Below are 19,110 nucleotides of genomic sequence, written 5' to 3'. Positions count from 1 at the left end.
TTCTCTAATGGTAACTCTGTCTTGGCATTACTTTGTGCCACTGAGGTTATCCTAAGTAAGAAGAATTTAGTAAATATTCCGTTCCTTTGTTATTTCAATATTTTTATAATGCCAAGGGGAAAAAATAAAAGTTATCAAAGGAAGAGAGTGGTTTAAAAGTTCCAAATTCCTCATACAAAAAAATTTGGGAGGTGGTGGGGAGGGGAGGGAAGAAGGTTGACAAAGTAAATGAAAGTAAGGTGTAGGAGAAACAGGACTAGATTCTGAGTCAGAAAACGGATCAAATTCTAACTCTCCTGCTTCCTCGGCTAAGTGACTATAAGGTATTCACTCAACCTTTATGAGTCTCAGTTTCCTCATCCTTAAAATGTGATAACAGTTGTACTTCCCATCTCATAGGGCTGTTCAAAGAAAAGTGCTTTCAAGTTCCAAAGTATAATATAAATGAGATAGTATTTGTTTTCAAGAGGGCCACCTCATCCAATCAATCAATCTATCCACCAACAAGCACTTATTATGTGGTGCTAAGAAGCAGTATGGCATAATAGCTTTCTTTAAAGTAAAAAAAAATGGGTTCTAGACCTGCCTCTGGGCTAGGTGACCCTGAGTAAGTCACTTAGAATAGCAACGCTCTAGGTAACTATCTAAGACTAAGTTACAGAGAGGGTACTGACCTGCACTAGTAAGAGGGAGTTTCCTCATTAGGGAATTCTCCAGTACCATCAAACTTAAATAGAAACTGATCCCTGCAAGCTACATATTGACTTAGGAAACCACAAATTAACATTATCCACATTGTACTGTATTTTTATGTATTTTATTAAACATTTCCCAAATACATTTTCATCTGGCACTGGCCATACTTGGGAGTTTTGCAGGTTGCTTGTGGCCTGCTGCCTGGGAGTTGGACACCTCTGCTTTAGACCAATGAAACCACAGATTTAGTCCTGCTGCCCTCTCTACTATGTATGCATATACTGGGGTTACAAATTAAAAATAAAAACAGGCTTTGCTCTATCTTCTTCATTGCATCTTAAAAAGAAACACTTGCATATTTTTTTCCATTAATCTTACTTACTGTATGGACAGTTTTCAGTCTGTAGCTCATTCATGTCACTCTATTAGGGTACAAGTGAGCCAAAGAATACAAAGTGACCTTTCCAAAGCAGGACAGTTATGTATCAGCTCCCATCTCCTTTTATATTTTCCTCCTCTGCTTCCAGTCTAGTCTGTACTCATGCAGCTGGCTGGAATAAGAATTCTCATACCTATTGGTCTGGAAACCATTTCCCCACTCTCTTCTGACAACCACACCATAATGATATATAGGGTGGACCAAAAGTCACAAAGGGGCTCCCATATTTAATAACTCCTTTATTTTTGTTTTTAATTTATAATACCATAGCAGCACATACAGCATATATAGGAAATGAATTTATATTATGTGTGAAAAATCAAATCTCATAAATGGCAAAAAATAAAGTAAAAAATTTTCAAAAAGTTTTTAAAACATTGTGACTTTTGGCCCACCCTGCACAAATTAACATCTTCAGTTCTGCTATCCTTAAAGTTTCACATTTCCAACTTGTCTACATACAATAAATGAGGATAATATGGTCACATATTTAGAACTCGATAGAACCTGAGATTTCATCTAGGACTTGGTGTTAGGCATCTTCTAACTGTGTGACTCTGGGCAAGAAGCTCTATCAGCATCAGATTCCTCATCTGGGGCCATATGCATGACTTTTAAGATCTTTTCCTCTTCTGAATCTATGATTTTGTGACAAACAAGTATGATTCTAGTCCTATATGCTGACTTTGTGGATGAAGAATTTGAAGCTCAGCGTTTATAAATGGCAAACCCAATGTCATGCAGGTACCAAGGGACAGAGATGGGAATCAAATCCAATGCCCTTTCTACACTGATGTCATCATCTTTCTCTTCGTCCATTCCCTAGAGTGGAACCCCTTCCCAATTTCTGGTATTAGTATCATCATTCCTTTAGGTTGCCAGGCTAGAAGCTTTTGGAATACCTTTGACTCTTCATTCTTTTTCCCTTACATATTCCATCTCATACCATATTATTACGGTCTTTTAAAATGTCTTTTCCTCTTGCTACTAATGTTATGCAATGGCCTCTTTATTAACCCTCTGACTTGAGGCTCTCTCCCCTTTGATCCATCTTGCATATATAAGAAGCTTGTAAAACTAATCATCATAAAATACCACTTTCATCATTTTTAAAACCTAATTCAGGGGCAACTAAGTGGCACAGCGGATAGAGTACCAGCCCTGGAGTCAGGAGGACCTGAGTTCAAATCTGGCCTCAGACACTTGACACTTACTAGCTGTGTGACCCTGGGCAAGTGACTTAACCCTCATTGCCCCGCAAAACAAAACAAAACAAAACAAAACAAACAAAAACAATTCATCCATCCAGTTTAAACTCTTGGGCCTGGCTTTCAAGCCCATTTCTAATCAGATCTCACCCTACCTATCTGACTTAATTTCTTAACTCTCCCCATGTATATATGTATACATATATATATATATATATATATATATATATATATATATATATATATATATATATATATATATATATATATATATATATATATATATATATATATATATATATATATATATATATATATATATATATATATATATCTTGCTCCAATCAGCCTGGTTTATTTGCTGACTTTTAAGTGCATCTTGCTATGGGATACCTCTGCATTAATTCATTAAGGTACAGTATTCCTCTAGCCTGGAATGGATTCTATTTTGTGTCTATCCAAATCAGTTCCAATAGCTTTACACTATTTGAATAGTACTATAGCTGCCCACATTGATTGCTCCCTTTTCTGAACTAGATGGAGAGTTCCTTGAATTCCTATAGGACAGGAAGTAGAAAAGAACATTGAATTTGGAGACAAAGAATCTGGGTTCAAATTTCATTTCTGTTACTTAAGTCTTCTGTGACCCGAAGTAAGCAACTTCATTTCTCTATACTTCTGTTCCCTAATAAGTAAATGAGAGAGTTGAACTGGATGAGTTCTCAATCTCTTATCCTTTGTTGTTGCTTTGTTCAGTAGTTTTTAGTTCTATGTAGAGATACTGGAATTATTTCCTCTTTCCTTTTCCAGTTCATTTTACAGATGAAGAAACTGAGGCAAATGGGGTTAAGTGACTTGCCACACATGGCTAGTAAGTATCTGAAGTATGATTTGAACTCTGAAAGATGAGTCTTCCTAACCCTATGTCTGGTACCCTATCCACTATGCCATATGGCTACCCATCTCATCCTATATGTCATCAAATGAAACATTTCTTTAAAAAAAAACAACAGAGGGGCAGCAAGACAGTACAGTGGATAAAGCACTGGCCCTGGATTTAGGAGGACCTGAGTTCAAATCTGGCCTTAGACACTTGATACTTACTAGCTGTGTGAACCTGGGAAGTTACTTAACCCTCATTGCTCCACCAAGAAAAAAAAAACACTACATATGTCTGGAATATGATAGGTGACATATAAATACTGATTCCTTTCCCTTCCTCTATATGTCTTTTATATTTCATATTACTTAGCATAATGCTACACCCTTAGCATTTCCCAAAAAACACTTGTTTGCTTGACTGCTTCATTACACACCCCGGAAAATTAGGTTCCACAGTTCTAGGCAGTTGTGGATTTGGTTTGATATAAGAACCAGACCTGAGATTTCTTTGGTTTAGGGAATCCTTAGTGAAAAAATTCCCTCTGCCAATGGAGGTCTGTATCTTAGGGTGAAACATTTATGCACCCAGAGAACTGAAAAGTTAAGAGATTTTCCAAGGGTATGCAGACATTGAGAGTATATTGGCGTTATTTGGTGCATTTTTTTCAGAGCAATGAGGGTTAAGTGACTTGCCCAGGATCACACAGCTAGTAAATGTCGTGTCAGAGGCTGGATTTGAACTCAGGTCCTCCTGAATCCAGGGCCAGTGCTTTATCCACTGCACCACCTAGCTGCCCCTCATATATTGGCATTATTGAACAAATTATTACTATGGAACACATCATGGGAATTGGCAAAAGTTGAGGGAAGAGAACAGGAAGGGTTGTGGGGTAGTTTGTGGAATGAAAGAAACCAGAGGCAAATAGAGTCTTTGAAGAAGAAGAAAACAGGAAAGGGTGATAGAGAAAGGAGAGAATGACTTAGGCCTAAATTCAGGGAAGCAGTTTAATAAAGGGAAAGTTTGAATTTTATATTGAGGTTCAAAGCCTTACTGTGTTTCATTTACTTCTAGGTCTCATATCCCCTGTGAAAAGTGTAAAAACCATTTTTGTTTGAGGGACACTACACAATAAGACTCCTCTTTTCTGTAATAGGCAAGAGGACATATAATACTTTTATGTCAAGTTACTCTATGCATACAGAGGAAGAAAATGGGGCCAAGGGATTTTAAATAAGTAATGATTAATAATAATAGCATTTAGGGGGCAGCTAGATGACACAGTGGATAAAGCACTGGACCTGGATTCAGGAGGATCTGAGTTCAAATCCAGCCTCAGACACTTCACACTTACTAGCTGTGTGACCCTGGGCAAGTTACTTAACCCTCATTGCCCTGCCCCCCCCCAAAAAAAAACTAATAATAATAGCATTTATATAGAAATTTAAGGTTTTCCTAGTACTATTTGTATGTTTTCTCATTTGATCCACTAGGCTGTAGGTACTATTATTATTATTACCATTTTACAGATGAGAAAACAGGCTAAGAGCCTTGTCCATGGTCACATAGTGTCTGAGGGGAGATTTCAACTCAGGTCCTCCTGACTCCAATCTGAGGAAGTTCTCTTCCCTGCCCCAAGTTAGGAATTCCTGACTGTACACATCTTCCCAATCTGTTCCAGTCCAACCCAGGAAAGAAGCAAGACCAGCATCCTCCTCATTTCATTTTGGATCCAGAGAAAGGAAATAGAGACAAACTTCCTTCTTTCTGTTGATCTCTATCACAGTGTCCATTCTTTTAATTACCAACCTGTGGGCCTTGCTGTATTCCTGGGATTCAGAGGATTCCCCAGTGTGTATTTCTTGGCACGCTCTACACTCCTCTGAACAAACTCATTGTAAATAGACTCTTCCACAAAAAGCCTGGATGCAGCAATGCAGCATTGGCCCTGATGGAAGAAAACACCATGGTGCGCGAATTCCACAGCACTGTCCACTGTACAGGAAACATCACCAACCGGCAGGTTACACAAAGGTTATACAGAGTCAAAAAGAACACATTTCCAAAAGAAGCTTTAATAAAATTAATCAATGAATTAATTAAGTGTTATTTTGCTAAGAGGAGAGGAAGAGTCTTTTATCCCTTACAATACACAGCATATATTCTATGGCTCTCTTTGGACTTCATTGTCACTCAATATTTGTTGTGGATAGAGACAGCATTAGAATGGGATAATGGATCTGATTACTTACCACCTCAGACAGTGGGGAGAGCAGGAAGGGAAGGAGGGACAGAATTTAGAGCTCAAAACTTTAAATAAAAATGTTTTTTTAAAAAAAATCATAGTGGGGGGAAACTTTAAATGATAGTACAAATCTCTTGTACTCAATTGTACCAAAACATTGCTTTGAAAAGACTTAAGTAATAGCTCTCTGGCTATGGTAAATGGGACCACTGCAGTGAAAGCTAGTTTTCTTTTCTAATATAAGCTCAAGTAAAATGCAAGCTCCTGAAAGGGAGCAACTGCTTTGGGCTTTTGTCTTTTGTATTGCTAGATCCTAGCAAAGTGCTTTACAAAGAGAAAGGGCTTAGGAATAAAATTGTTAATTTTTTAAAAGCCTCATTCCAGTAAGTTAGTTAGAAATAATTTAGCTCATTGAAGAATATTAATTAAACATTGCTCTCTAGCCTGGTAAAAGTAAGAGAAAAAAAACATTAGTTATACTAACAATCAGCATCAGCAAATACAATGCAAGGACTCTTTCCTCCCAGTTCCAGTGTAACCCTTTTCAGGTTGCTTTTCCCAGCAGCCTCTTTGATTAGCTTGCCAACCTGAAAGAGAACATAAAGAGGAAATTGGTTCCCAATAAGGAAAGCTGGTTGGCTCTCATCCATAGCTCTTGGATTTCTAAGTCCTGGATTTCTCATGATGTTCCCTCATTTATATTGTTTGTTTGTCTTTGTATTTACTCAGATGGGAAACTGGAATAAATCATTTCCAACATCCTTTTCAGTTTAAAAGTTGTATGATTCTATGATTTCCTTAATTTTCTGGGATCACTATCTCAATCTCCTTTTCAGTAACACACTATAGGCAAGGAAAACTGGAAGGAAGCTTTTGGAGATGGCTTTTACTTGCATTCAGATATTTTTATATTTTATCTTGCTTTATAACAATCCCCCAAATCAGCTCCTATTACAATAGCTAATATTTAGCAAGGTGTTTCCCAAGCTAAACTTTGTCATAAGAACACAGAGAGTTCTTAAAATACTAGGTGATGCCATAATATTGTAATAATTTTAATAATTTAGCTCATTAAAGAATTAATTTAATAATTTTAATTAAACATTTTAATTCAACTAGCTGGAAAAGAATGAATGAATGAATGTTTTTGAAGTTCTAGTTTTTATTTTCTAAGATTATTATCCATCAATACTGGAAAACCAATGTAGATGAAAAACATATATTGCCCAGGTTATATCATATAGTTGGATGAGTATCCTGTCAGATAAGTCTGACCACATGTATAATTTTATCAATCACTATAGATGGACAATGAGATAGGCATAGAAATGAATAGTAGGAAGAAATCAGTGTGGATTGGAATTGGGAAAATGCACAGTACTTTTGGCAATCCCAAATATCTTGCTATTGAAATAATCTGTTGATCATCAATATTCTCAAAAGAATTGTAATTACAAATAATACAAAGGACACTAGAAAGGCATTAAGCATATATAAGTGCACTATACAACATCACCAAAAATGATCTATTGGAGGTATGAAAGATGAAATTGAGGTGATGTATGATCAGAAAAGGAGGTGGTTAGGTAACAAGAATAAGAGACGATACCTAGAAAGTCCATTTGGTGTGTGAGTACCCAGAAGATACTAAAATAATAAATGAAAGTCCCCCAGTACTTGTTTTTTACATTTTCTAGGGGTTAAAGTAGAAAAGAATTATATAGAATGAGAAGACATAGAGGGGTTATTAATTCCACTATTTAAGGAACTACCAATACCCATAGAATAATGGATATATGAAAGCATGTAACTTGCTTACTGCTGCCATAAATGACCACATAATACTTGAATCCCCTTCTGTGTTTTTTAGATACATTAAAACTAGTTAAGTGTTTTAATTCAACTATGTGCAGTGAATCTAGAAAAAGACTTAAAGCCCACCTGTAAACTCCCATCCCAACTCTCCTGCCCTAGACAAACATTTCTTATCCAAGAAGACAAAAAATCTCCATTCCACTAAATTATATCTTTTCCTCTTTTCCTTTCTATTCTTAATGGTTCTCAATGAACTCATTTTTGTAAACTATGGTTGCTAAGCACCAGCTTCTCTTCTATTCCATAACATTTCAGTATATATAATTAAAACCAGAATCAGTGGTACATTTCTGAACCCCAATGACATTAATTTAACTATACTGTGTAATAGTTGGAATTGTGAATGAGATAGAGTATGACTTTGCTTAGTGTTTGTGATAGACAAGAATCCCAACTTTGGCCTCTCAACTAGATCTTTTAAAAAGTAGTTCTAATTCTTCAAATATGTAACTGGGCCAAATATTATATGTGGTTTGTTTTTTGTTTTTTGTTTTTTTAGTGAGGCAATTGGGGTTAAGTGACTTGCCCAGGGTCACACAGCTAGTAAGTATTAAGTGTCTGAGGCCGGATTTGAACTCAGGTACTCCTGACTCCAGGGCCAGTGCTTTATCCACTGTGCCACCCAGTCGCCCCCAAATATTATATGTGTTATTAGCCAATATTTGCCAAATATGGCTATTTTATTTAGTTCTCCTTTGCTAGTACTATTATCTGAGGTTACAGCATACTCAATTCCTTTTAGCCTCAGTTTCTCCCTTTGTAAAAGAGAAAAATCCCTGTGGTAGCTACCTCTTAGGATTTTTGTGAGGATGAAATGACATAATTTATCTAGAGCACAACATGAACTTTATATGCGATATACAAATGTCATCTATTATTTCAGTACTTAATAGTTTGATGAATAAATAGCATATTTTCATTAAAACCTTTAAAATAAAAGGCTCTTACAAAACAATATTTGTAGAATTATGTTTTAAAGGAGCATAATGGGACCTCTGAATGGTTATTGTAATTGTTAAGATGGGCACATAAGTTTTGTATATATATAACCTGTTTGCGATCTTGTGGAGGGGGAGGAAAGAGAGGGAGGGAGGGAGAGAAGTTTGGAACTCTAAATCTTATGAAAATGAATGTTGAAAACTACCCTTACATGTAACTGGAAAAAATAAAATAAATGTTTGTTGCTAAAAAAAAAAAAGAGAGAGATGGACACATAATTGTAGAAGATGTGGATGTGTATGGCGTATACTTGTGATCTCTTTTTCTTAACATATGTACTTATATATGGCTTTCTCTCTTCTCCCTCTGCCTTTCCTACCCAACTCCCAGATTATTAGAACTGGAAGGGACTTTAAAGTTTATCTAGTCCAACCCTCTTATCACACAGAGGAAGACACTGAGACACAGAGAGCTTGTGATTTGCTGAATATGTGCAGTTAACCAAATGATCAAACTTGGACTTGAATCCAAAGTTTCTGACTTCGAGGCCTGTGCTATTCTTCCCAGGGCTATTGTTAGGAAAAGTACTTTGTTATCTCTAAAGAACCCTAGGCATGCGAGACCTTATTCACCCTATCATACCATTCAGCATTGATACTATGAAATCATACCCCAAATAGAGAGCAGCCATTTAAAATTCCTAGGCTCCATGTGTGTTTCCATCAAAATAGTCACCATTACTTTAGTCCCCTGTGTGTAAACACCGAGTTCATGATCGTGACCTTTACTTGTTTGGAATCAGTCAGTTTTTGTACATCCATTTGTGACTCATCAATGTGACCCATCTTGGCCTTCCTCACCCCATCAGTTGGTGTGTGCTCATAGAATTCAAGTTTATTGTGATGCCTGTCCATCTATGACAAACACATTAGGGAAGAACAATCTGATGGGTGTTAGGAGGGGAAATAGCAGTGCATCTTTCAATGCAGCAGAATTTGTTAAATATCTACTCTCTGCTAATGTTTCTGCTAGATACTATACAAAAGTAAAGGAGAGAGAACCCTTGCCTTCAGGGAGCCTTATATTCTCTCAGACCTAGTAAGTGTCCTACAAATAGAAGGTACTTGGTACTTAGTAGCCTGATGAATTAAATTGAAGACTGTTCTCTTCCTAAATTCCTTCCCTCTAAACCATGTTTGAAGGCATTAGATAAGAATGTAATTTAAATGGAACTTGACTCCAAAATGGCTACATAAAATAATCATTGGGAAAGCCTTAATATCTAACTAGTCTTACCTCTGTGGACCCTGTGAAGGACACTTTATCTACATCCATGTGAGAAGAAATGGCTGCTCCAGCTGTGGGTCCATAACCAGGCACAATATTCACTACTCCTGGAGGAAATCCTGCCTAAAGGAGTGAGAACCACAAATAAATCCCAGAGAAAAAAAAAGCATATAAGACCACTATGAATAGAAAAACACCTCACTTATTATCATAATTATCAGGAACTTCAGGATCTAATTATAGAAAATAACTATATCATGTAGGAAATCTCCATCCGTTGGTTCATTTTCATTATTTGTTTTATCCTTGCAGAATGAAATATCTTTCAAAAAGAACATTCAGATTGAACTAGTTATGATATAGGTTTCTGGGGATTAATGCTTCATGAGGTAGAGGAAAAGGAACAGAAGTTTTTTAAAAATCACTTTCTCCAAACATGATTTCCTTCCTTCCTTCCTTCTGACAGAAGTCTTTAGTGTATTCTGAAGACATTCCTGATAAATTGTATTTCTTCACTTCCCTTTATAAGGAAGAGATAGAGTAGGGATGGTAGTAACCATGCTAGAAAGAAAAGGGAGTTATGAATGGTATGTAATTATTCCTTCTATCTATTGCTCGCTCTCTGTCTCTCTCTCTCTGTCTCTCTCTCTCTCTCTGTCTCTCTCTCTCTGTCTCTCTCTCTCTCTCTCTCTCTCTCTCTCTCTCTCTCTCTCTCTCTCTCTTTCTCTATTGCTTTCCTTGGCTGCTTTTCTAATGCCTCATCATGATTTAATATTTAATTCCCCATAATCCTCTTAGGTTACAACATTAGCAGAATGATTCTTAATGAGGACAGTACTCTAGTTTTTCACATAGTAGATTGTTAGAGAGTACATTGTAACTTAGCAAACTTACCTCTTTAATTAATGATGCTACATGAAGAGCTGTGAGTGGGGTCTCCTCTGCTGGTTTGACAACCACAGTATTTCCACAGCAAAGGGCAGGTCCAATTTTCATTGCAAGCATAACCAAAGGGAAATTCCACTATAAAGCAATATATGAACACTAATTTCTTCATTAATACTCAATTATATTTTCCATTAAACTTATTCCCCAATGCCTAATGGTAGCAAAGTGAGCAATGGAATGAAATTTCTAGGTTCTATTCAGTTTAGAGGTGATAAGTTATATATCATCTAAAGACCAATATAGTTATGTTTGGAGAGACAAATCAGAGGAGTGGCTACAAGTTACAAAAAAAGGTTTAGGAAGAATATATAAAGATAATATTACTGAGATCAAAGAAAGGAAAACTCATACTATTGAAATCATGGATTTATGAAGTATTAAAATAATGAACTGAAGTTCAGTCACTATGTTTCCTTGACTTGTGATCTTACAGATTTTAAATGAATACAGGTTCAATGACAACTCACATTTATTTTAAAAAGAACTTTTAGAAAAAAACAAACAAACAAACACAGTGTGTGGGGCAGGGATGCAGGAAAAAGTTTGTTTCTTTAATTTGTGTCCTTATGAATGATTTTTCTGCCAAAAGAGCAGTATTTCATGAAGTAGGAACCACATTGTCAGTGTAACAGTAAGTGATTAAAGACTGAAATACTTCTTGTTCTCTTGGCCATTTGTTATTGTTTTCAATTTATTATATCGGGTTTCAAATATCAGAAATTCAAATATTCACATATATCCAACAGGTCAACTAGTTTGTCAGAGATATAGAACTTGGTGGAGTATATGTGGTATTATGTTCATCTACATTTACTTATTTATCAATCCATGCATTAATCTAATTATTTACTTATTCATCTCTCTCTCTCTCTCTCTCTCTCTCTCTCTTCCCCTTTCTAACTACCATTCATTTATCTATCCATCATACCAGAAAGTACAAATCTTTCAACATCCAGATGACATTCCTTTGGATTTAAAGGAAATCTTGTGCTTGCTTCTGCAGCACATATAGTAAAATTAAAGGAAATCTTAGCAAAGATGGGCTCTTGCTTAAAGGAATTTTTTTAAATGTATGTTTTCAAAGAGTTTTTAAAGTCTTATATGTGGAATCAACTTACAGGAAGGATTTGGCCACAAACACCAATAGGTTCATGTCTCGTATATGAGAAAAACTGTCCATCTGAAATAAACCCAAACAATCAAACATTAAAACATACAAATATTATATATCACATAAATAATATTCCGAAATAGCCAGGAGAAACAAAGGCAAATATTTTCTATGTAGAAAAAGGGGATTTTATAATCCTGTATGGTATAATAGTGTATGGTATCATTATCTTATTTTATCAAGAGGACATCTAAGTTCTACTACTATAAATTTGGGTTTATTTTTTTAAGTGACCTTTATTATATGGTGTGGTGTTTTTGCTTAATATTCAATTTTGCCTTTCCTGATATATTTTTAAAGTGGGGCAATGGGGGTTAAGTGATTTGCCCAGGGTCACACATCTGGTAAGTGTCAAGTGCCTCAGGTCAGATTTGAACTGAGGTCCTCCTGAATCCAGGGCCAGTGCTTTATCCTTGATGTTTTTTAAAAAATATTTTCCTGGGGTGCATCTAGGTGGAGCAGTGGATAAAGCACTGGCCCTGGATTCAGGAGGACCTCAGTTCAAATCCGGCCTCAGACACTTGACACTTACTAGCTGTGTGACCCTGGGCAAGTCACTTACCCCTTATTGCCCCAAACCCCCCCCCCCCAATAGAAGTGAATGATAAAAATATTTTTCTGTTTGTATTTCCCAAGGACCTAGCAAAGTAACGGCCTTATATATGGTGTTTGTTGCTTTTCAACACTCATTCCTTTAAATCCATTTGTACATTTTATTCCTTCTTCCACTTTATCAAAATAGAAACTAGATCCCCTAAATAAGCCCCATGTCTGTATAGCACTATTTCCTTATTCTCTTGTCATACCATTCTATGTTTCATTGCTTCTGACCTTCCTAATCCCCATCTCATATCCGAGGTTCACCTTGGCTGGGCGCCTTTATTGGTTTTTAGGTACTTTCAGTATTGCTAGGGTGATTTAAATCCTTGGGGAAACTTAAAGAAAATTATCTATCAAATCTTCAACTATCAGGCTCATTAAGCTGGAAACTGAAGTTAGTCCTGTATGCCAGAAGTAGAGCATGTCTTGAGGACAACTTTCTTCCACTGGCTCTGTAGAAGCAGGTTTTAGACTAACAATCCGCTGATCTCACAACTTTATGCTGAAACTCTGTCTTTGCTTCACTTTTAGAACAATATGGGGGGCAACTAGGTAGTGCAGTGGATAAAGCATCAGCCCTGGATTCAGTAGGACCTAAGTTCAAATAGGGCCTAAGACAGTTGACCCTAACCAGCTGTGTGACCCTGGGCAAGCCACTTAACCCTTACTGCCCCAGGGAGAAAAATAGATCGAAGGTTAAAAAGAAAAATGAACCAAAAAATAAATGAGGTTTTCTGTACCTTGATCTACAAATCTTTATTAATTGCCTCAATTACTGGCCTGCATATGTGCCAAAGAAATCTACTAAAAAATTATTCATGGGGCAGCTAGGTGGTCCAGTGGATAAAGCACTGGCCCTGGATTCAGGAGGACCTGAGTTCAAATAGGGCCTCAGACATTTGATACTTACTAGCTCTGTGACCCTGGGCAAGTCACTTAACCCTCATTGCCCCACAAAAGAAAAAAAAATAAATGGTATGACATTTCAGTTTCTTCTCTGCTGGATTCTGCTGACAGTTCATGTTTTCCAGATTTCTATTTATCCTTTCATGACATTTCCTGCAAGGCCCATTAAAAAACAAACAAACAAAAGAGGCATTCTTTTACTTTTTCCCCAAACTGAGACTCAAGGCCTTGGACTGATTTTTATCTTTCTCTGAGTTAACAACTTTCAGTGAGAGGTTAAATCAATAGAACAAAGTAAGGCTATGGTTGTGTCTCTGTTATCAGAGCAAGGAAAGAATGTCATCTAACTACTTGATACCTAAGCATAACGCGTCAATGCAGATTAAAAATTTTAAAAGCCCCCAAAACTTAGGTATAAAAGTAAATATCTGTTGTGAAAAGAATGATTCATGCATGGGTATATGTGTGTATGTTAAATTTTAATCTTTTCAACAATTACTGTATCTGTAGTATATTTCATATTTTATTTCATTTTTTTTAAATATTCCCAAGCCTGTTAATGACATAATTTTGTTGAATTTTTCAAAAGCATGTAATAAATCTTTTTTTTTGGGGGGGGGGCAATGAGGGTTAAGTGATTTGCCCAGGGTCACACAACTAGTAAAGTGTCAAGTGTCTGAGGACAGATTTGAACTCAGGTCCTCCTGAATCCAAGGCTGGTGCTTAATCCCACTGTGCCACCTAGCTGCCCCTTGCATGTAATAAATCTTAACAAATCCTAGCAGTTGAAATTTGTCATTACTAATTGACCAAACACTCCACAAATAGGTATTAAACATCATTTTGTACCAGGCATCTTGAATATATATATGAGGAACAAAACGATCCCTACTTGTGATGAGCTTATATTCTGGTTGGGGAGACAACAAGTACATCTAAAAAGATGTGCAGTAAAAATGTAAAGATATGAAGATATAAATGAAAATGTATCACATAGAAATATAATATCATATATTATAGAATAGTAAACATATACAAAAGAGTTAAATACAAAGCAATTTGGAAGAGAAGGCACAAAAAATTGGGGAGAGCAGGAGAGGCTCCATACAGAATTTTGAACTGAATCTAAAAAAAAATACAGGGACTCTGTGAGGCAGAGACAGAAGGGAATGCATAATAGGAATATGAGACAGTCAATACAAAGGCATGGAGAGGACTATGGGGTTTCATGTGTGAATAACAGAGAAGGGCAGTTCATCTACAACATATAGAGTAGAAAGAAGATGTCCCATGTGCTTGGAAAGACAGGTTGTGTCCAGGACTTTAACTGCCAAGTATTGTGAGAAATAATTATTAATAGTCAATATCTTGGTGGGGATGCAGAGATCTCTGCTTCTTTCTTAAGGCAAGCTCTCCTTGAGAGATTCCTTCAAATTTCCTCATCTGGGTCAAACCCAACTTAACGCCAAGCTTGCAAAGAATTTTGGGTAGAGGCAGATCCTCCTGTCTATATTGTAGAAGGACTGATGAGATGAAACCATACCTAGAGGGAAAGAAACTATTTTGCCCTGATCAGTGTGAGTGTGTGTGTGTGTGGGGGGGGGTGTTATATTCTTCCTCTGATGTCATCCTTGGATTTTATTGTAATATAACCCACCTCCAATCATGTCAACCAATTATATTTGAATGTTAACCAATTAGATTTGATTGCTGTGTGATAGACCTCCTACAGTGAGAAGGGTATATGAACAGAGACCCTACCACCAGGGTCTTTGGTCTGAGAGAGGCAGTCATAGACATCCTTTTATTAATAATCTGCTGGTCTTATTAATAAAATGATTAAATTATCAAGAAACTTTCTCTCACATTTTGAATCTTTACAGTATCTTTATCAGAGACTGAAGCAAAGGAGGAGAAACTAGGGAAAAGGAGCAAAGAGTGGGAGAGTATGGCAAACATTACTCTAGCACCAAGTGTTAATATGTATTTTTTTAAGTGCTTCTCAAATTTACTTACCTGTTGGAATTGTACGACCCTGAATCTTATCAGCCCAGCTTGCAAAGTAGCGTAAACAATTCAGAGATATACTTAAATCCATCTTGTAGGCATTGGCAAAGATTTTTCCAGCATTCACTGATTCTAATGTCTGAAAAAAAGATCAGGTTCTAAATTGAGTTTCATACATTTGTCTAGATACTTTTTTAAGTATTACAATAATATTATTTTAGGCAACAATCTACAGTAATAAAGAGGGAGTGAGGAGTAGTAGAGTGGTAGGCATAGAATCAAAAAGAACTGAGCTTAACTCTTTCCTCTAGTACTTACTAGTAGGGTGATCTCACTCATGTCCCTTAAGCTCTATGTGCCTATGCCAATACCCTAGGGCCTATCTCCAAAATGAGTTGTCTTCTGTAGGATAGTGGGAGTTAACAGTTCAGGAGCTCCTTCCACTGAGGAGGATTGTTGTGATTACTCTAGAAAACATATTTTTAGGGGTTTATCTAATGCTCTGCAAGATATGACACTGCTAAGGTACTCATCAGATGATCTTTTACTTTCACAAGTTGGAAGGAGAATACACAGAACAAAACAGGATTGGATAAGGCTGTGGTGGGGTTTGGGGTGGGACCACATTGTGGGGGCCCCTGCTAAGGACAATTGGTGAGTAATAGGAAGCACTGAGACATGTTAAACAGAAGAATGACATGACCAGATCTATCAATAAGGAACATTGATATAGATATGACACATTCCTTCCTTTCCCCTGCAACTCCAAGTAGATTGTAACCTCAATGGAGGAAGAGATGATGTCTTGATTACAATAATGTTGTATCTCTTCCACCTTCTAAGCACAGTGCTTTGGAAATACTACATACTTGATAGTCAGAGAATGAATATTTGCTTTTTGAAGATTCAGAAATTTCAAAATGTTGGTGTCTTGACTATTTAATGTAAAATGTTGGGCCCAGTTCTTCATGGTAACTCATTCAGGAAGTTGTTGCTAATACTGATAACATTTATGGGGTGCTTAACACTTTACAAGTTACTTTCATATGGATCATTTCAATTGATCAGTTGTCAGGTAACTGGTGGTGCAGAGAATAGAGCAATCTAGTGCTGGGCTTGAAATTGAGCAAAAGTGAGTTCAGATATGGCCTTAGACATTATCTGTGTGACCCTGGGAAAGTCACTTAACATATATCTGCCTCTGTTTCCTCATCTGTAAAATGGGACTAATAATAGCATCTACCTTATAGGTCTGTTTGTAAGAATCAAATGAGATAATTTCTTTTTTAAAGCACTTAGCATAGTACCTGGTGCATGATTGGGGCTTTATAAATGCTTATTCTCTTCCTTTCAATCTTACATAACATTTAATCCTGACAACACTTTTTTAGACAAGGGAGATAGCATTTCTGATATGAAGTGTTTTGGTTGACTGTCTCATTTTATTATTGTGTTTGAAGGCAAGTTGATGGAAGAGGGTTTTGACTTGGTCTTTTGCTTGGCATTAGTTAAAGTAGCCATAAATGACAGAAGTTACAATGAGGCAATTTTACACCTGATGAGAGGAAAGTTTTCCTTAGAAGATTGAAGCTATTTAAGAATTGAATGGGCCACATTGGAAGTAATGTTTGGAAGCCTTCGAGCAAAAGCTAGGTGACATTTTTGGGTAAGTTGTAGAAGGGTTGAACTAGATAGTCTCTAAACCCCTTTCCATTCTGTGATTAAGTATTTTATAACCCTTTAAACATGCCATATAAACATTGGATTCTTCTTAATACTAGTACCTATAACAGGACCTGTCAATAGGATTTCCTTCAACACTTACAGCAGGTAAGAGAAATACAATCTCAAAAGGCATGCCTTATAATCTAGAAAGATTTCTTTTAAGGACATGAAATCATCATTGCAAACAAAACCAGCTCACAATAAAGGGAACAATTGAGGCCTCTACCAATCCCTTGCTTCATCTGGTGCATACTTACTGCCAAGAGCAGACGGTCCCTTTCCATTAAATCAGCCAGTTTGTTCAGGAGCCGTCCTCTCTGTGAAGCGTCCATTGTCCGCCATGGGGACCCAAGCTGAAAAGCTTGCCTTGCTGCTTTCACTGCCTTGTCCACATCTGCCTAAAAAGTCAAAGAAAGCTAAGTTCAGAAGAAGAATACTTAAGGCATTTCCCAATATAATTTGGCCATGGAACAACATAGAGAGGTAGAATTCACATGATGGTTAAGTATGAAACATCACTCTGACAAGAGAACATGAGAGGGAATTTCCTAGAAAAAAGAGCAAACATTGTGTCTATTTTCACTGGTTTTCATATTTTCCAAATGTTGATTTACAGAATTTCAAATCATAGGGTTATAGATTTTGAGCTACAAGGGACCTGTTAACAAACCTGATCTTATATTAATATGAAAATGTTGCCACTCTTCTAAGGTTAATATGTTGCAAATTTAAGAATGACCTTAAAGATTATCTAGCCTGACTTACTTATTTTATCAAGGAGGAACACAGAAACCATGGGAATTGAAAGGACTTGCCAATATCATACAGTGGGAGAGCTGCAGTTTGAATACAAATCTTCTGGTTTCAAATGCAGTGCTCATTTCATGACATATGCTGTTTTAATCCCTTACTCAAAATCTGTTACTCTTTTGATACATATATAATTTCAAATTTAATAATATAGAGGAAAAATTTGTTGGTACTGAAATTTTTTTCGTAGAATAGCTTTTTATATAGCATGGAACACCAAAGTTTCTTAAAATTAGGACATGGAACACTTTGCATCTCATAAATTTTTTAATGATATTATCAATTGTTTCTGATTTGTTCTTTGACCCACTCATTCTTTATGATTAGATCATTTATTTTGCAGTAAAGTTTTAATCCATGCTTCCAAGGTGCTTTATTGAATGTGTTTTTTATTTAATTATATTCTGAAAAGAGTATATTTAATATTGCTGCTTTTTGTATTTGTTTTGATGTTGTTATGCTCTAATAGAAGGCCAGCTTTTATAAAAATGCTATATACAGGGGCAGCTAGGTGGAACAGTGGATAGAGCACCAACCCTGGAGTCAGGAGGACCTGAGTTCAAATCCAGCCTCAGACACTTGACACGTAGTAGCTGCGTGACCCTGGGCAAGTCACTTAATCCCAATTGCCTCACAAAAAGAAAGAAAAAAGACATACTTTAGGGGCAGCTGGGTGGCACAATGGATAAAGCAACTGTCCTGGATTCAGGAGAACCTGAGTTCAAATTCGGCCTCAGACACTTGACACTTACTAGCTGTGTGACCCTGGGCAAGTCAGTTAACCCTCATTGCCCCACAAAAACAAAACAAACAAAAAAAAGAATTTGTGAAAATGCTATGTACAGATAAGAAAAAGATATACTCATTTCTATTCTTTGTCAGTTTTCTCCTCAGAGATCTAACTTTATATCTAAGTTTTCTATTTCTAGTCATCTCCGTACCTTATTTTTATTTTTAAATTATTTTATGGTTAGGTTTATCTAATTCTGAGAGGGAAAAAGTTGAGATCCCTCCACTAGTATAATTTTACTATTTCTTCCTGTAACTCGTTTAGTTTTTCCTTTAAGAATTTGTATTTAATGCTATTTGGTGCACATATGTTTAGTTTTGATGTTATTTCATTGTCTATGTTACTTTTTAGTAAAATGGAGTTTCCCTGATTATCTCTTTGAAATATATCTATTTTTGCTTTTGCTTTGTGTGAGATCATGAGTCCTACCCCAAACCTTTTTTACTTCAGCTAAAGCATAGTAGATTCTCCTCCAGCCCTCTATTTTAACTCTGTGGATGTCTTAGTGTTTCTTGGAAACAACATATTGTTGGATTATGGTTTCTAATCCATTCTACAGTTTGCTTTTGTTTTATGGTGAGATC

The 19,110-nt window shown here is 36.3% G+C and overlaps 1 pseudogene; it reads right to left on the bottom strand.

Moving 5' to 3' along the window:
• LOC122737117 overlaps nucleotides 1-19,110 on the bottom strand; it is a 45,617-nt pseudogene that overhangs the window by 10,479 nt on the left and 16,028 nt on the right.

This window comes from Dromiciops gliroides, chromosome 1 (genome assembly GCF_019393635.1).
Source record: "Dromiciops gliroides isolate mDroGli1 chromosome 1, mDroGli1.pri, whole genome shotgun sequence".
Classification (NCBI taxonomy): Eukaryota; Metazoa; Chordata; class Mammalia; order Microbiotheria; family Microbiotheriidae; genus Dromiciops; species Dromiciops gliroides.
Note: the sequence above shows the minus strand (reverse complement) of the source record. Positions and strands in the feature narration are given on the sequence as shown.